The 15,535-nt window shown below is 45.6% G+C and overlaps 1 protein-coding gene across 1 annotated transcript in view; it reads right to left on the bottom strand.

Annotated features, from left to right (window-relative positions):
- The window catches only part of dner (delta/notch-like EGF repeat containing), a 302,806-nt gene that overhangs the window by 28,412 nt on the left and 258,859 nt on the right, over positions 1 to 15,535 (bottom strand). The window lies entirely within an intron of this gene.

The raw sequence follows: 15,535 nt of genomic DNA, 5'->3' as shown, positions 1-15,535 counted from the left end.
ATAATCGCACCCAGGCCCTATCCCTGTAATATCGTGTATTTACCCTGCTAGTCTCCCTAGTCCAGTGTTCCTTCACCAGTCCTGACACTCCTCATTATATACGCAGATGAGACTCTCTGATTGGGCAGGCTGTCTATTTATTTCATAGAATTATAGAATCCTACAGTGCAGAAGGAGGCCTTTGGCCCATCGAGCCTGTACCGACCACAATCCCACACAGCACCCCCATCCCCATAACCCACATATTTACCCAGCTAGTCCTCCTGACACTAAGGGCCGATTTACCATGGCCAATCCAACTAATCTATACATCTTGGGAACGCTAAGGGGAAATTTAGCATGGCCAATCAACCTAACTCACACATCTTTGGAGTGTGGGAGGAAACTGGAGTACCTGGAGGAAACACATGCAGACATGGGGGGAACATGCAAACTCCACACAGACAGTGACCCAAGGCTGGAATTGAACCCGGCACTGTGAGGCAGTGATGCTAACCACTGTGTCATCGTATTTGGAACTTGTGTCATTGTATGAATCATTTACCACTCTAAGGAGCCAACCTCAAGTCACCTCATTGACGTCATTACAGGTGCCAAGAAACATCAGCACCCATTGACAACCTGGAACAGCCAAAGACAATTTGTCTCAACCCATTGTACAAGAATGAACACTGTAATATTGTCAAATATAAAAGCTTTCATGACCTGGAAGGTTATTGTGGGAGATGAATTCTAAGATGACATTAAATAGATTGTATTTAATATCAATGTGTTTAAATAACTTGATGAAGGGAATTGTGACTCTGAAATCTTTGTGTAGGTTAAATGTACGTTGGGTTCAGCAATCTGAATCCCTGTGCAAATTAACACTATGGCTATAAGAACTGGAGTGACTGGACGTTCAATATTGAGTAGCTCACTATATAATCCATCAAAGATTTTATTTAGCATTTACAAGAGTCAAACAGAATTGCTATAGAATAAAACCACTTGCTTGGATGCTCACAGCCTTAACTATTCTCATGGAGTTGAGCACTATTTGGAACAAAGCTGTCCACTTATTTCATAGAATCATAGAATTCTACAGTGTGGAAGGAGGCCTTTGGCCCGTCAAGCCTGTACCGACTACAATCCCACTCAGCCCTTATCCCCATAACCCACATATTTACCCAGATAGTCCTCCTGACACTAAAGGCCAATTTACCATGGCCAATCCAACTAATCTATACATCTTGGGAACTAAGGAGCAATTTAGCACGGCCAATCGACCTAACGCATACATCTTTGGAGTGTGGGAGGAAACTGGAGTACCCGGAGGAAACCCACGCAGACACGGGGAGAACATGCAAACTCCACACGGACAGTGACCCGAGGCCAGAATTGAACCTGGCCCTGTGAGGCAGTGTGCTAACCACTGTGCCATCATATTTGGAACCTGTGTCATTGTATTAAGTATCTACCACTGACTCATTGGGTTGAATTTTATTCTTGTTTTGGGACAGTCGAAATCAGACTGGGAAGGCAGGGTAACCAGGCCTGGGCTGTTTGCAGCACTAAATTAGGCAGCTAATTGTTTGCTGGAAGGACTATTCTCCTGGTAAAGGACAGCTGCCTGCCTCCAGGAACCGTCAGCCAATTGGAGGGACAGCAGCTCAGCTGCCAAGGCAGCGCCACTGGGAGTGGTGGCTGCTTCGGGCACTGCAACTAGCAGAGAATACCATGGAAGATAAATGGGGGCTGGGTTGTCACACAGCCAATCAGTCAGGTGGGCAGTGGAGCATGGGTGAGTTGGCAAGGTCAGGTGGCACCGCAGTAGAGGTGTGGCCATTTCCACTGAGGGATCCCTCCGTATGACAAAAGAGTGCCCAAATCGAAGACCGTCACCCGTAAGCTTGAAAGGAGGCTACAAGGATTTACTTGATTGTTTCCTCAGATGGCTGTGGGCACATCCACTACTGGTAAAATGCCAGTGACAGCAGGAAGAGGCCCTTTACACTTATGTAAGTGGCTCAACTGCGCTCTGGCTGCTCTCCATTTCCCCCATTGCGAAGAAAGATGATGGGTCCACGAACCCTGCCTCCCCTCATCATTTTACAGCCTCCCCGCCCCTTTTCCCGTGGTCTTTTCCCAAACAGCTGATAAAATCTCTGTGACTACAGTGGGAGGATTCACTGCAGCATCACATAGCCAATCTTGCTTTGACAGTTACTCTTTTACCCATGATCCCTGCCATTAAAGACATGCAATAAGGTAAGAACACTATCATACCAAGGCTCTGTTCAAGTGATACACCATCTTGAACTGGACAAATGGCCGTTCCTTCAGTTTCATTGGGTAAGTAGGTTGAAAATTCCTACTGAATGTTATTATAGATGTGCTGTCACTGCTAGGGTTACAGTGACTCCAGTAGAAGACACACCTCCATCTTTACAGAGCAATAAATTTAGCACTTGTATATTGCTGAGCAACAAATGCTCAAGAACAAGGAAGATTGAGATTGGGGTTTGTGTGAAGCCAAATCCAATAAGTAAATCATATCACATCCAGCAAATAAATAAAAATAATACCTTAAAATCCTAGCTCACCCCTAAGATATTAATATTCCTGATTTATTTTCAGAATTGTCTTAAAGTCCGTGGACTGTGATCCTGGAACTTGGGCCAACCGATGCCTTTTAACACTAACATCCACTGGAATTTGCTTCCTCATGGGGCTAAATCTAATTCTAAGATTTGTGCCCTTTTGTTCTGGGTTCTTGGATTGAAGGAGATAGTTCTGCTGTATCTATCCAGCATACATTCTTATCATTTTAAACATTTTAACTGGATCACCCCTCAATCTTCAGGACTAGAGGAAATACAAGCCAATTTTAATCAACCTGTCCTCATAATTTAACCCTTTAAGCCCTTGTATCATTCTGGTGAATCTGCCAAGGCCAATATATTTTGATTTGATTTACTATCGGCACATGTATTGGTATACTCTTACAGATGTACCATAGAAAGCATTTTTTCTGGTTGTATCACAGCTTGGTATGGCTCCTGCTCTGTCCAAGACTGCAAGAAACTATGAAAGATCATGAATATAGCCCAATCCATCATGTAAACCAGCCTCCCATCCATTGACATTGACTACATTTCTTGCTGCCCCAGAAAAGCAGCCAGCAAAATTAAGGACCACACACACTCCGGACATCCTCTCTTCCATGTTCGTCTATCAGGAAAAGATACCAAAATCTGAGGTCATGTACTCAAAAACAGCTTCTTCCCAGCTGCCATCAGACATTTGAATGGTCCTACCTCACACTAAGTTGATCTTTCTCTACACCCTAGCTATGACTGTGACACTACATTTCACACCCTCTCTTTTCCTTCTCTATGAATGGTATGCTTTGTCTGTATAGTGCTCCAGAAACAATACTTTTTATTGTATACTAATACATGTGACTATAATAAATGGAATCGAATCAAATCAAATCAATACAGTGAAGAATATTGTTTCTTGTGCGCTATACAGACAAAACATACCATTCATGAGCCACAGCGATACGGTTGACTCTCAAACTGCCCTCTGAAAGCTAGGGATGAGCAATAAATGCTGGCCAGCCGGCGATGCCCAGGTCGCAGGAATGAATAAAAGAAACGTAAGTCCAAGGAAAAGCCATAGAATAGATTTCTGGTGAAAAGGCCTTATAAGAACATAAGAACATAAGAAATAGGAGCAGAAGTAGGCCATCTGGCCCTTCGAGCCTGCCCCGCCATTCAATAAGATCATGGCTGATCTGTCGTGGCTCAGTTCCACTTTCCCGCCCTCTCCCCATAACCCTTAATCCCTTCTCTTATCAAAAACCCATCAACCCGCTTCTTAAAAATATTTAGCGAGGCAGCCTCCACCACTTCAACGGGCAGAGAATTCCAGAGATTCACCACCCTTTGAGTGAAGAAGTTCCTCCTCAACTCCGTTCTGAACCGCCCCCCCTTTATCTTGAGGCTGTGCCCCCTAGTCCTACTGTCTTTTTTGAGCGGGAAGAGTCTTTCCACCTCTATCCTATCCATCCCATTCATCATCTTATACGTCTCAATGAGATCTCCCCTCATTCTTCTAAACTCTAACGAGTACAAGCCTAGTTTATTCAGCCTCTCCTCATAGCTCAACCCCCTCAACTCCGGTATCAGCCTAGTAAACCTCCTCTGCACTCCCTCCAAGGCCAAAATATCCTTGCGCAGGTGCGGCGCCCAAAACTGCACACAGTACTCCAGCTGCGGCCTCACCAATGCCCTATACAGCTGCAGCAAGACCTCCCTACTTTTATATTCAATCCCCCTCGCTATGAAGGCCAGCATCCCATTCGCCTTCCTGACCACCTGCTGCACCTGCAGGCTGGGTTTTTGCGACTCATGCACAAGGACCCCGAGGTCCCTCTGCACCGTCGCCTATATACACGAAAATATGTATTGGGAGCAAGAGTAGACCACTTGGCCCCTTGAGCCTATTCTGCCATTCAGTAAGATCATCCCTGATCTGATTGTAACCTCAGCTCCACATTCCCCATCATGTCTAGTAATCATCAAGCATTCCCACCTCTCACCCAGTTACTGACCCATGTCACAAGGGTATCTCCAATTTTACAAGATTGAAACTGTCCCGCAGGTAACCTGACCCAGATCACCAGTCAGCTTCAGGGCTTACTGAAGCTTCACAAATACACTTATCTAAATACTTCAGAACTTTGTGTTGACAATGAGCACTTTGTGTGTTTATTGTCCACAATTTGTCCTTGATGAATAGCGCTGCCTTATCTGATCGATCGCTTGTTCATCGGGATCCATCAATAGTTCAGGCAAGGCTCTTTATTTTCTTGCCAGTGTGTTTCATGTAACTTTGTTAATGCTACAGCATTAGGTTAGTAACAGTTTTCCTGCAACAAAGGCAACATTGATGAGACATAGGGCCCAATTTTACCATTTGGGAGCGAAAACGTGGTAAAGTTGGGTGTGAGGCCATTAACGCGATCCGCGCCCGCGTCCATGCTTATGGCCACTTTACCGAGACCCGGGCATGGCTGTGATCCGATTCACGCCCGAAACAGGCGCAATGGTGATTTAAATGTATTTGCATGCATTTCAATTGAATGAATGAACTGCCCGCCCAACTTTATCAGCACTTCCCCCTTTTCCACCCATCCGGAATCGCGCCAAAATGGACGTGCTGAATAAAAGTCTGAATCGGGTGCTCCAGCTGCTGAAGAGCAAGGTCAGAGCTTCCAACGGCTCTCTGACTCAGATCAGTGGTGGTGGGGGGGCGGGGGGGGGAGGCCCGATTGTTATCCGGTTAGTGGGGTTGGGGAGGAGGGCAGGTCGTTGTCTGGTTGTGACGGGGCAGAGGCAGGTCTGATGTACCTTTGGCAGTTGGGGAGGGAGTGAGGCCAGATCATTCTCTGGGAGGGGGAGGGAGACCAGATCGTTCTCTGGGAGGGGGAGGGAGACCAGATCATTCTCTGGGAGGGGGAGGGAGGCCAGATCATTCTCTGGGAGGGGGAGGGAGACCAGATCATTCTCTGGGAGGGGGTTGGCGGGGAGGAGTGAGGCTAGATCATTCTCTGGGGAGAGGGGGGAGGGAGACCAGATCATTCTCTGGGAAGCAGGGGGGGAAGGCCAGATCATTCTTGGGTGGGGGGAGGGAGGCGAGTAAGACGTATCTCTGGCGGGGGGGGGGGGGGGGGGGGGGGGGGAGGGAGGCCAAATGGATCTCTGGTGGGGGGTAGACAGGGAGGTTGGGGGGGGGGTCAGCTGAAGTTTTGCGGGCAATCGGTGCCGGGGAAGGGAGAAGAGGGCAGGGGGTTGCAATCGGTAGCAGGGGGGCTAGGTGGATAAGGGGGACACTGATGTTGTGGGGGGACGGTGATGTTTGTGGGGGCCATCACTCCTGCTTTTCACTCTTGGGCTGCTTTCTCTGCTTTCTGCGGCCCAGGAGAGATGTGGCACGGGTGCATTTTTTCAAACCTTTTTCTAACCGCTCGTGCGCAGTTCAAAGTTCTGATCATTCCTGACGTGCTAAGAACAAAGAACAGTACAGCACAGGAACAGGCCCTTCAGCCCTCCAAGCCTGCACTGATCATGTGTTCCTAACTGGACCATCCATTTGTATCCCTCTATTCCCAGTCTGTTTGTGTGGCTATCTAGGTAAGTCTTAAATGATGCTAGCGTATCTGCCTCAACCGCCTTCCTCGGTAGTGCATTCCAGGCCTCCACCACCCTCTGTGTAAGAAATGTCCCCCTGCATATCTGTATTGAGCCTTGCCCCCCCCCCTCACCTTGAACTTGTGACCCCTTGTGTTTGTCATTTCTGACCTGGGAAAAAGCTTCCAACTGCTCACCCCCGTTCCAACCGTTAAGCCCCGCCCATAGCGCGATTCAGACTCGCCATTTTGTTTTCAGGCTGAGTGCATATGGGGGCGCCCGAAAGCAGATTTCCAAGCCGGATCTGAATTGAGCCCAGATTCAGAACTTAGAATGAAAATGGTAAAATCGGGCCAATGGAATCCACAGTGCAGAAGGAAGCCATTCAGCCCATCGAGTCCACACCGACAACAATCCCACCCAGGTCCCATCCCCGTAACCCCACGTATTAACAGTCCTAAACTCCCTGACACTAAGGGATAATTTAGCATGGTCAACCCACCTAAGCCATAAGTCTTTGGACTGTGGGAGGAAATTGGAGCACCCAGGGGAAACACATGTCGAAAAAATGTTTTTACTCAGAGGGTGGAATGCGCTGCCTGGGAAGGCGGTAGAGGCCGGAAACCTTACAACCTTTAAAAAATATTTGGATGAGCTCTTGAAACATCGTAGCATTCAAGGATATGGGATAAGTGCTGGAAAATAAGGTCAGGGTGCCTTTAGGGGTAGTTATTGTCGGTGTAAACTCGATGGGCCGAAGAGCCTTTTCTGCCCTGTACAACTTCTATGAATCAACTTGGAGACCAAAACCCCAACAGCCAGTTACTGGCAATGGCTGAATACTAAATAAGACCATTTTCCCAAACTGAGCAAATGACAGTGCAGGGAGATCCATAAAGAGAGCACAAAAATAAATTCTAATTGATAAACTCCTTTCTCCCTCCAGGAGAGATATAAAGGCAAAAAGATGCAATCCCAGCTTACAGCTGGTGCTGTACCTTCAGAAGCAATGAGCACACCCACCTTTACATAACCCCTACCCAGCTCAGTGTGTTAGCCATAATAGGTCATGTTGCCTGTCCCATAACCTTATCACATTGTTAAAAAGTTCACATTGGAGCACAAAAGATTATATCACATAATTCAAACATTTAGTCTGCAGCAACATCTTTCTCCTTATTCTTTTTCTGCTCAATTTTTGCTCCCTTCTGCTGTTGTTTCACAGCACCAGGGACCCTGGTTCAATTCTGGCCTGTGTGATTGTCTATGTGGGGCTTACACATTCTCCCCGTGTCTGTGTGGGGTTTCTCCAGGTGCTCAGGTTTCCTCCCACAATCCAAAGATGTGAAGGTTAGAAACACAGAAACTAGAAGCAGGAGTAGGCCATTCAGCCCTTCGAGCCTGCTCCGCCATTCATTTTGATCATGGCTGATCATCGAATTCGATATCCTGATCCGCTGTCCCTCCATATCCCTTGATTGCTTTGGCCCCAAGAGCTACATTTAATTTCTTCTTGAATTGGACAATGTTTTGGCCTCAACTACTTTCTGTGGTAGTTAATTCTACATATTCACCATTCTCTGGATGAAGAAATTTCTCCTCATCTCAGTTCTAAAAGAGTTACCCCATGACCCTCTAGTTCTGGACTCCCCCACCATTGGGAACATTCTTTCTGAATCTACCCTGTCTAAAATTGTCAGAATTTTATAAGTTTCTATGAGATCCCCTCTCACTCTTCTAAACTCCAGTGAATATAATCCTAACTGACTTAATCTTTCCTCAAATGACAGACCTGCCATCCCAGAAATCAGCCTGGTAAACCTTCGCTGTACACTCTGTATAGAAAGGACATCCTTCCTCAGATAAGGACACCAAAACCGCACACAATATTCCAGCTGTGGCCCCACCAATGCCCTGTAGGTTAGGTGGTTGGCCATGCTAAATTGCCCCTTACAGTCCCAAGTTGTGTAGGTTATGTGGATTAGCCAGGGTGAATGTGCGGTGTTACAGGGATAGGGTGGGGAACAGGGCCTGGTTTAAACACTCTTGTTGGTGAGTTGGTGCAGACTTGATGGGCCGAATGGCCTCTTTCTGCAATGTAAGGATTCTATGATGCTAAGATTCTCTTGAAAGAATTGATTCCTCACTGGGATAAGGAACCAATGAGCTGTAGCTGGAGCCAAATACAATTCCTCACATCTTCCCATTGCTTAAATTCCCATTCTCTTAAATCGGCCTCGCAGGTAGAGAATGTGGTTAAGAAGGCGTATGGTGTACTGGCCTTCATCAATCGAGGGATTGAGTTTAGAAGTCAGGAGATAATGTTACAGCTTTATAAGACCCTAGTCAGACCTCTCTTGGAATACTGCTCCGTTCTGGTCGCCTCATTACAGGGAGGATGTGGAAGCTATTGAAAGGGTGCAGAGGAGATTTACAGGGATGTTGCCTGGATTGGGTGGCATGCCTTATGAGGATAGGTTGAGGGAGCTCGGTCTTTTCTCCTTAGAGAGACGAAGGAGCAGAGGTGACCTGATAGAAGTGTATAAGATGTTGAGAGGTAAAGATCGGGTGGATTCTCAGAGGCTTTTTGCAAGAGCTGGAATGGTTGCTATGAGAGGACACAGGTTTAAGGTGCTGGGGAGTAGGTATAGAGGAGATACCAGGGGTAAGTTTTTCACTCAGAGGGTGGTGGGTGAGTGGAATCGGTTGCTGTCAGTGGTGCTGGAGGCAAATTCGATAGGATCTTTCGACAGACTTCTGGATGAGTACATGGAACTTAATAGAATTGAGGGTTATAGATAAGCCTAGTAGGTATGGATATCATCGGCGCAACTTGTGGGCCGAAGGGCCTGTTTGTGCTGTAGTTTTTCTATGTTCTGTGCTCTGAGATGGAGGAAACTGCAGCTCATCCCAGAGTAATTGTTGGACAAGCACTCTGTAACACAGAGGCAGTGGATGGGTTGAGAAAAATGGTGGTGCATCTAAACTCTGAGTCATTAACATGTGTCAAAGCTAACCCCATGTCAGAAGATTCTTTTGGCAGGGCACCAAATTCAGATGTGATTTCAAGATAAATTGAATAATTGCATTGAACTTCAGTATATTGAACCATTTCCAAATCACTCCAGCAGAATTTTTGATTCAAATACCTCACTCAAACACAAAACCCTCATGCAGACATAACATTTTGTCTAATTTGGCTTTTAATGGTCAGATGAAGTCAATCCGATCCTAAACTATATATTTGAAACAACAACATATTCTGCACTCAATCATGTAAAATCTTGCTTGTTAATTAGCCGTGTTTTGATTAGGTTGTTGAATGAGTAACTGAATCCGTTGTAAGATATTCAAATTGCATATTTCCATTTGTACAATTTATGTAAATTGCAATCCAGAGACATTTTGATTTATGGAACATCTTTCCTTGCAGATATTATTCCTGCTCTGATTATTTCTGGAGAACCCAAGGATTTATCCTTGCCAGCCTCTTAAATCTCATTTACACGCTGCCCCTCGGCAACACCATCTGAAAGTACAGCAGCAGTTAATGATACCACCAGCTCTACCTCATCACCATTTCTCTCGACATCTTTCCTGGCTATAAACCGTCATTATTGTTTCTCCGGCGACCAGTACCGCATCAGCAGCAACTTCCTCTATTTAAATATTGGGAAGATCAAAGCCATTGGTCCCCGTGACAAACTCGTTCCCTCGAGGTTGTCAAAAACCCTCTTGCCCTTGTCCCTTTTCTCACCAAGTCCTGTTTACCTGTGGCGCCCTGACCTCCATTGGCTCCAGGTTAAGCAATGTGTCACTTTAAAAATTTTCACCCTTGCTTTCAAATCTTCCCCTGGCCTCAGCCCTCTCCATCTCTGTGACCTTCTGCAATTCCACATATCTATCCTTCTCTATTTCCTGCTTCGTGAGTATCCCAGATTTCATCACTACACCACTGACAGCCGTGTCTGCAGTTGTGAAGCTCCTAAGCTCTGGAAATTCCTCTGTAAATCTTTCTATTTCTCTGAATTTCAATCCAATCTCTGACCGAGTTTTGATCAAGGTCTGACTTAACATCTCTTTTTGTGGCCCTGTGTTGCCTTTTTGTTTTCAAACTCTGCTGGGATGTTTTCTTCACATTAAAGACGCTATATGCACGCACATCATTTTTGTTCTGATATTTGTACGTTATTCTACATATAAACGCTCCCTAAGTTCGAATTCCGACGTGGCAGATCCGGGTGGAATTTGAATGCAACATAAAAAAAATTCTGGAATTCAGAATTTACCGATGATCGTGACGCCATTGTCAATTGTTGGAAAAACCCATCTGGTTCACTGATGTTTTTTAGGGAAGGAAATCTGCCGTCCTTGCCTGGTCTGGCCTACATGTGACTCCAGAGCCACAGCAATGTGGTTGACTCTCAACTGCACTAGACAGCTAGGGATGGGCAATAAATGCTGGCCAGCCAGCGACACCCATGGCCCATGAATGAATAAAAAAAAAATCTCCATTTCTCTGACTCTGATTCTTGTGTATCTCCCTCTCTATTTGGCCTTGACTTCAGCTGCCTATCGGGTTTGTACTGTGGATTGCCCTCCCTAAACTCCTCTCCTGCCCCACCATCCCCTCTTCCCGTAGAACCCTCTTTCCTGAGTAGTTTTTGTTAACTCTCCTCGTAGTACCCAAGTATTCTTGCAGCCTCTGTGAAGCACTGCGGGATGATTTTCCACGCAAGGAGCGCACAGTAAATGCAAATCCTTTTTTTAATCTCCCTCCCTGCTTTGTGCTGAAGTCTACCACAGCTGCCAGGTTAATCCATAATGCAGACTCTGTAGTTCTTTGCGCCTTCAAAAAAAACAGACAAGGAAAGGCATCCAATTACTGGGCCATCTTGATAACTGAAAGAAACAATTTTGTTAAATGAAAAATTGCTTAATCCGTTTGAACATTGCACAAGCCTATTAAAGGATTGGAACATTAGCTGAGGGAGCGTGGAAGCAGCGCAGGAAGCGGATTTGTTTTGCTGCAACTAATCCCGTTATCAGAAACAGGGCAGAAGAAAGAGCAGGCGTAGATTCAGAACTGCACCTCAGAGCAATCTGTTTCCATAGTGATCGCAATACTTATTTTGACCATTTATCTGGCACTCTCATTCCTACAATACAGCAACACCTTGGTGGCAGCTGTAATTACTGCACTGAAGCTTGAACTGTTAAGGGGGGGGGGGTACAGTTGCTTCAAGTACAATTAATGGCAGCTTATTCAGACAGGGATTTCCCCTTGTCTGGTTACACAATACCTCCAGGAATGGGTCTGTGCCAAATGGTTCGTAAAACCACTCTCAAAATGCAGTATAATTTGATTTGATTTGATTTTTTTGTTGTCACATGTATTAGCATACAGTAAAAAGTATTGTTTCTTGCACGCTATACAGACAAAGCATACCGTTCATAGAGAAAGAAACAAAAGAGTGCAGAATGTGGTGTTACAGTCATAGAATCTCTACAATTCAGAAGGAGGCCATTTGGCCCATTGAGTCTGCCCCAACAACAATTCCACCCAGCCCCTATCCCTGTAGCCCCCATGTATTTACACTGCTAATCCCCATGGCACTAAGGGGCGATTTACCATGGCCAATCAATCTAACCCCCACATGTCTGGAGTGTGGGAGGAAACTGGAGTACCTGGAGGAAACCCACGCAGAGACGGGGAGAATGTGCAAACTTCACACAGACGGTGACCCAAGCCAGGAATCGAACCTGGGTCCCCAAGTGCTGTGAGGCAGCAGTGCTAACCACTGTGTCACCGTGCCGCCCCGTAATTAACTAAAAAAAAACCTGGGAGTTGAACCCACATCTCTGGCACTGTAAAGCAACTGTGCTAACCCCACTGTGCCACCCTGCATCATAGCTAGGGTGTAGAGAAAGATCGACTTAATACAAGGTAGGTTCATTCAAAAGTCTGATGGCAGCAGGGAAGAAGCTGTTCTTGAGTCAGTTAGTACATAACCTCAGACTTTTGAATCTTTTTCCTGACGGAAGAAGGTGGAAGAGAGAATGATGTGGTCCTTAATTACATTGACTGCTTTGCATTCTCTGTGCCACCCTGTATTTCATTATTTTGATTTAGATAGACGCCATCTCCAACTCATTATAGCAGCTTTACAGCAGCAGTGTACCAGCTCGCCAGCATCAGTGCACTGTTACCATGCTGCAGAATCCATTGTCCGATTAATGCAATGTTGCTTGACATTAAGACAATGATAGATTTAATCCAAGCACTAGGTTGATCCAAGCAATAGATTTAATACCAGCAATCACCAGGGTTCAGATCAAAGAGTTAGTGACTTGTGGTTCCAATCTTTCACAGAAAGGAACTTTTGAAATTTACTTAATAAAACTGAATCTGAATATTGCTTCCTAAAGAATGCTGTCCAGAATTAGCCATGATACTTCAGCTAGGCCTTTATGCGCGACATGGTGGCACGATAGTTAGCGCTGCCGCCTCACAGTGCCAGGGGCCCGGGTTCAATTCCAGCCTTGGGTGACTGTACGGAGTTTGTACGTTCTCCCCGTGTCTGCATGGGTTTCCTCCAGGTGCTCCGGTTTCCTCACAAAGACCAAAGATGTGCAGGTTAGGTGGATTGGCTATGCTGAATTGCCCCTTAATGTTCAAAAATATGTAGGTTAGATGGATTAATGGGGCAAATGTGTTACGGAGATAGCGCAGGGGAGAAGGCCTGGGTAAGGTACTCCGTCAGTGAGTGGGTGAAGACTCGATGGGCCACGTGGCCTTCTGCACTGTAGGGGTTCTATGATTCCATATTAGCAAGGCCTGGCACAGCTTCCTTGCTTTTGGACTCTGTGCTTCTTTTGTAAGATTCCATACGCCTTTTTAGTAGCCTTCTCAATTTGTTCTGCCACTCCAAAGCCTTGTGTACGTGCACTTCCAGGTCTCTCTGTACTTGTGTCCCTTTTAATACTGCACCATTTCGTTTATACTGTCTCTCCTCATTCTTCCAGCCAAAATGAATCACATTTCTCTGCATTAAATTTTATCTGCCATGTGCTCACCCATTTTACAATCTTCCAGCCTGTTACCATGCTCCTCACTGCTCACTGCAAGTGAATTTTATGACACCTGCAAACTTTGGAATGATATCCTGTATAACCAAGTCCAGATCATTGGTATATGTCAAATAGATGGTGGTCCCAACACCAACCATGGAAGCACCACTATGCATTTCCATCCAGTCTGAGAAACAATCTTTCACCACTTCTCTCTGCTTTCTGGCCCTTAACCAATGTTATATTCACCCAGCCATTGTCCCTTCAATGACATAGGTGTCGCATTTCCTAATGAGCCTGTTATATTATTCTTCATCAAATGCAGCACTAGGGACTGAGTTCGATTTCTGGCTTGGGTTACTGCCTGTGCAGAGTTGCATGTTCTCCCCGTGTCAGCATGGGTTTCCTCTGGGTGCTCCCGTTTCCTCCCACAGTCCAGAAGACGTATTAGTTAGGTGCATTGGTCACGCTAAATTCTCCCTCAGTGTACATGAACAGGCGCTGGAATGTGGTGACTAGGGGATTTTCACAGTAACTTCATTGCTGTGTTAATGTAAGGCTACTTCTGATACTAATAAATAAATAAACTTTTAAACTTTAAAACTTTAAATGCATTTTGAAAGGTTGTATTGACAACACGAGCAGCAATATCATAGAATCCTACAGTGCAGAAAGAGGCCATTTGGCCCATCAAGTCTGCACTGACAATAATCGCATCCAGGCCCTATCCCCATAACCTTAAGTATTTACCCTGCTAATCGCCCCGACACTAAGGGCAACTTAACATGGCCAATCAACCTAACCCGCACACTTTTGGACTGTGGGAGGAAACCGGAGCACCAGGAGGAAACCCACGCGGACATGAGGATCGGAATTTTACCAGCCTGCCCGTCACAGGAATGGGAGCGGGCGAGGGGAGTACCATGGAAAGGTCCATTGACCTCGGGCAGATTTTTATGGTTTCCAACCTATATAGCTTTGGTCTGTGGGAGGAAACCGGAGCGCCCGGAGGAAACTCACGCAGACCCGGCAAAAACGTGCAAAGTCCACAATGACAGTCACCCAAGGCTAAAATTGAACCCGGGTCCCTGGCACTGTGAGGCAGCAGTGCTAACCACCATGCCACCATGCCGTCCATCATCAACCCATTCCATTGCTTCATCATTCCTGCCTTTTATTATTTTATCTTTCTCTGCAGTAACGTGATTGCTCTCTGGAGGATTTAGCAAACAGGATGGAAATGTTTAGCCCCCTTTCACGGGTAAGATTTTCCAGTCCTGCTGAAGTTAATGGACTTATGGATGGCTCGTCACATTTTCCAGCCCTGTCACCTCCACCATGACTGGGTTGAACATTCCACTCATACATTATTTACTTTAATATATAAGATTCCAGAGATGTCTCCATTGCGAACCCTTCTTTACCAAGGGAAACAATCCCCATTGCACTATTCACTCAATCAGCGTCAAATAAAAGATTAATTGGCCCTTTTTCTCATTGCAATTTGCTGTGCACAATTTGTCTGTAGTTTAAAGTTTATTTTATGATTGTCACAGGTAAGCTTACGTTAACACTGCAATGAAGTTACTGTGAGAATCCCCTAGTCACCACACTCAGGCGCCTGTTCGGGTACACTGAGGAAGAATTTAGCAAAGCCAATGCGCTTAACCACTTGGTGGTGGGTGAGTGGAATCGGCTGCTGTCGGTGGTGGTGGAGGCAAATTCGATAGGGTCTTTTAAGAGACTTCTGGATGAGTACATGGGACTTAATAGAATTGAGGGTTATAGGTAAGCCTAGTAGGTATAGATATCACTGGTGCAACTTGTGGGCCGAAGGGCCTGTTTGTGCTGTAGTTTTTCTATGTTCTATGTTCTTAACCTGCACATCTTTTGGACTGTGGGAGGAAACCAGACAGGGGGATAATGTGCAGATCCTGCACAGATAGTGACCCAAGCCGGAAATCGAACCCGGTTCCCTGGCACTGTAAAGCAGCAGTTCAGACTTCCATACATCACAATGCTTAGTAAATTTTAAAAGCAATGAATTGTGAAATTTCGTGATACAGATGTTCATGGAAGCTTTATATAAATTATACCTCCTATTTCCTCGGCTGGAATTTAGCCCCAGAACTCAGCTGGAATTTACAAATTGTGTACACTTTTTTTAATAAATCATTAAGAGCAGGGGCTCAGTGCTACACACTTTATTGCACTTTATATCACAGGTTTACAGGGTTTTGAGTTTTGATGAAATGTCCTTTTGTGGATAGTCTAAGAGGATTGGG

This window comes from Carcharhinus amblyrhynchos, chromosome 3 (assembly GCF_965287045.1).
Source record: "Carcharhinus amblyrhynchos chromosome 3, sCarAmb.v2.hapA, whole genome shotgun sequence".
In the NCBI taxonomy this organism is placed as follows: domain Eukaryota; kingdom Metazoa; phylum Chordata; class Chondrichthyes; order Carcharhiniformes; family Carcharhinidae; genus Carcharhinus; species Carcharhinus amblyrhynchos.
This window is presented reverse-complemented; position numbering and strand designations above follow the sequence as displayed.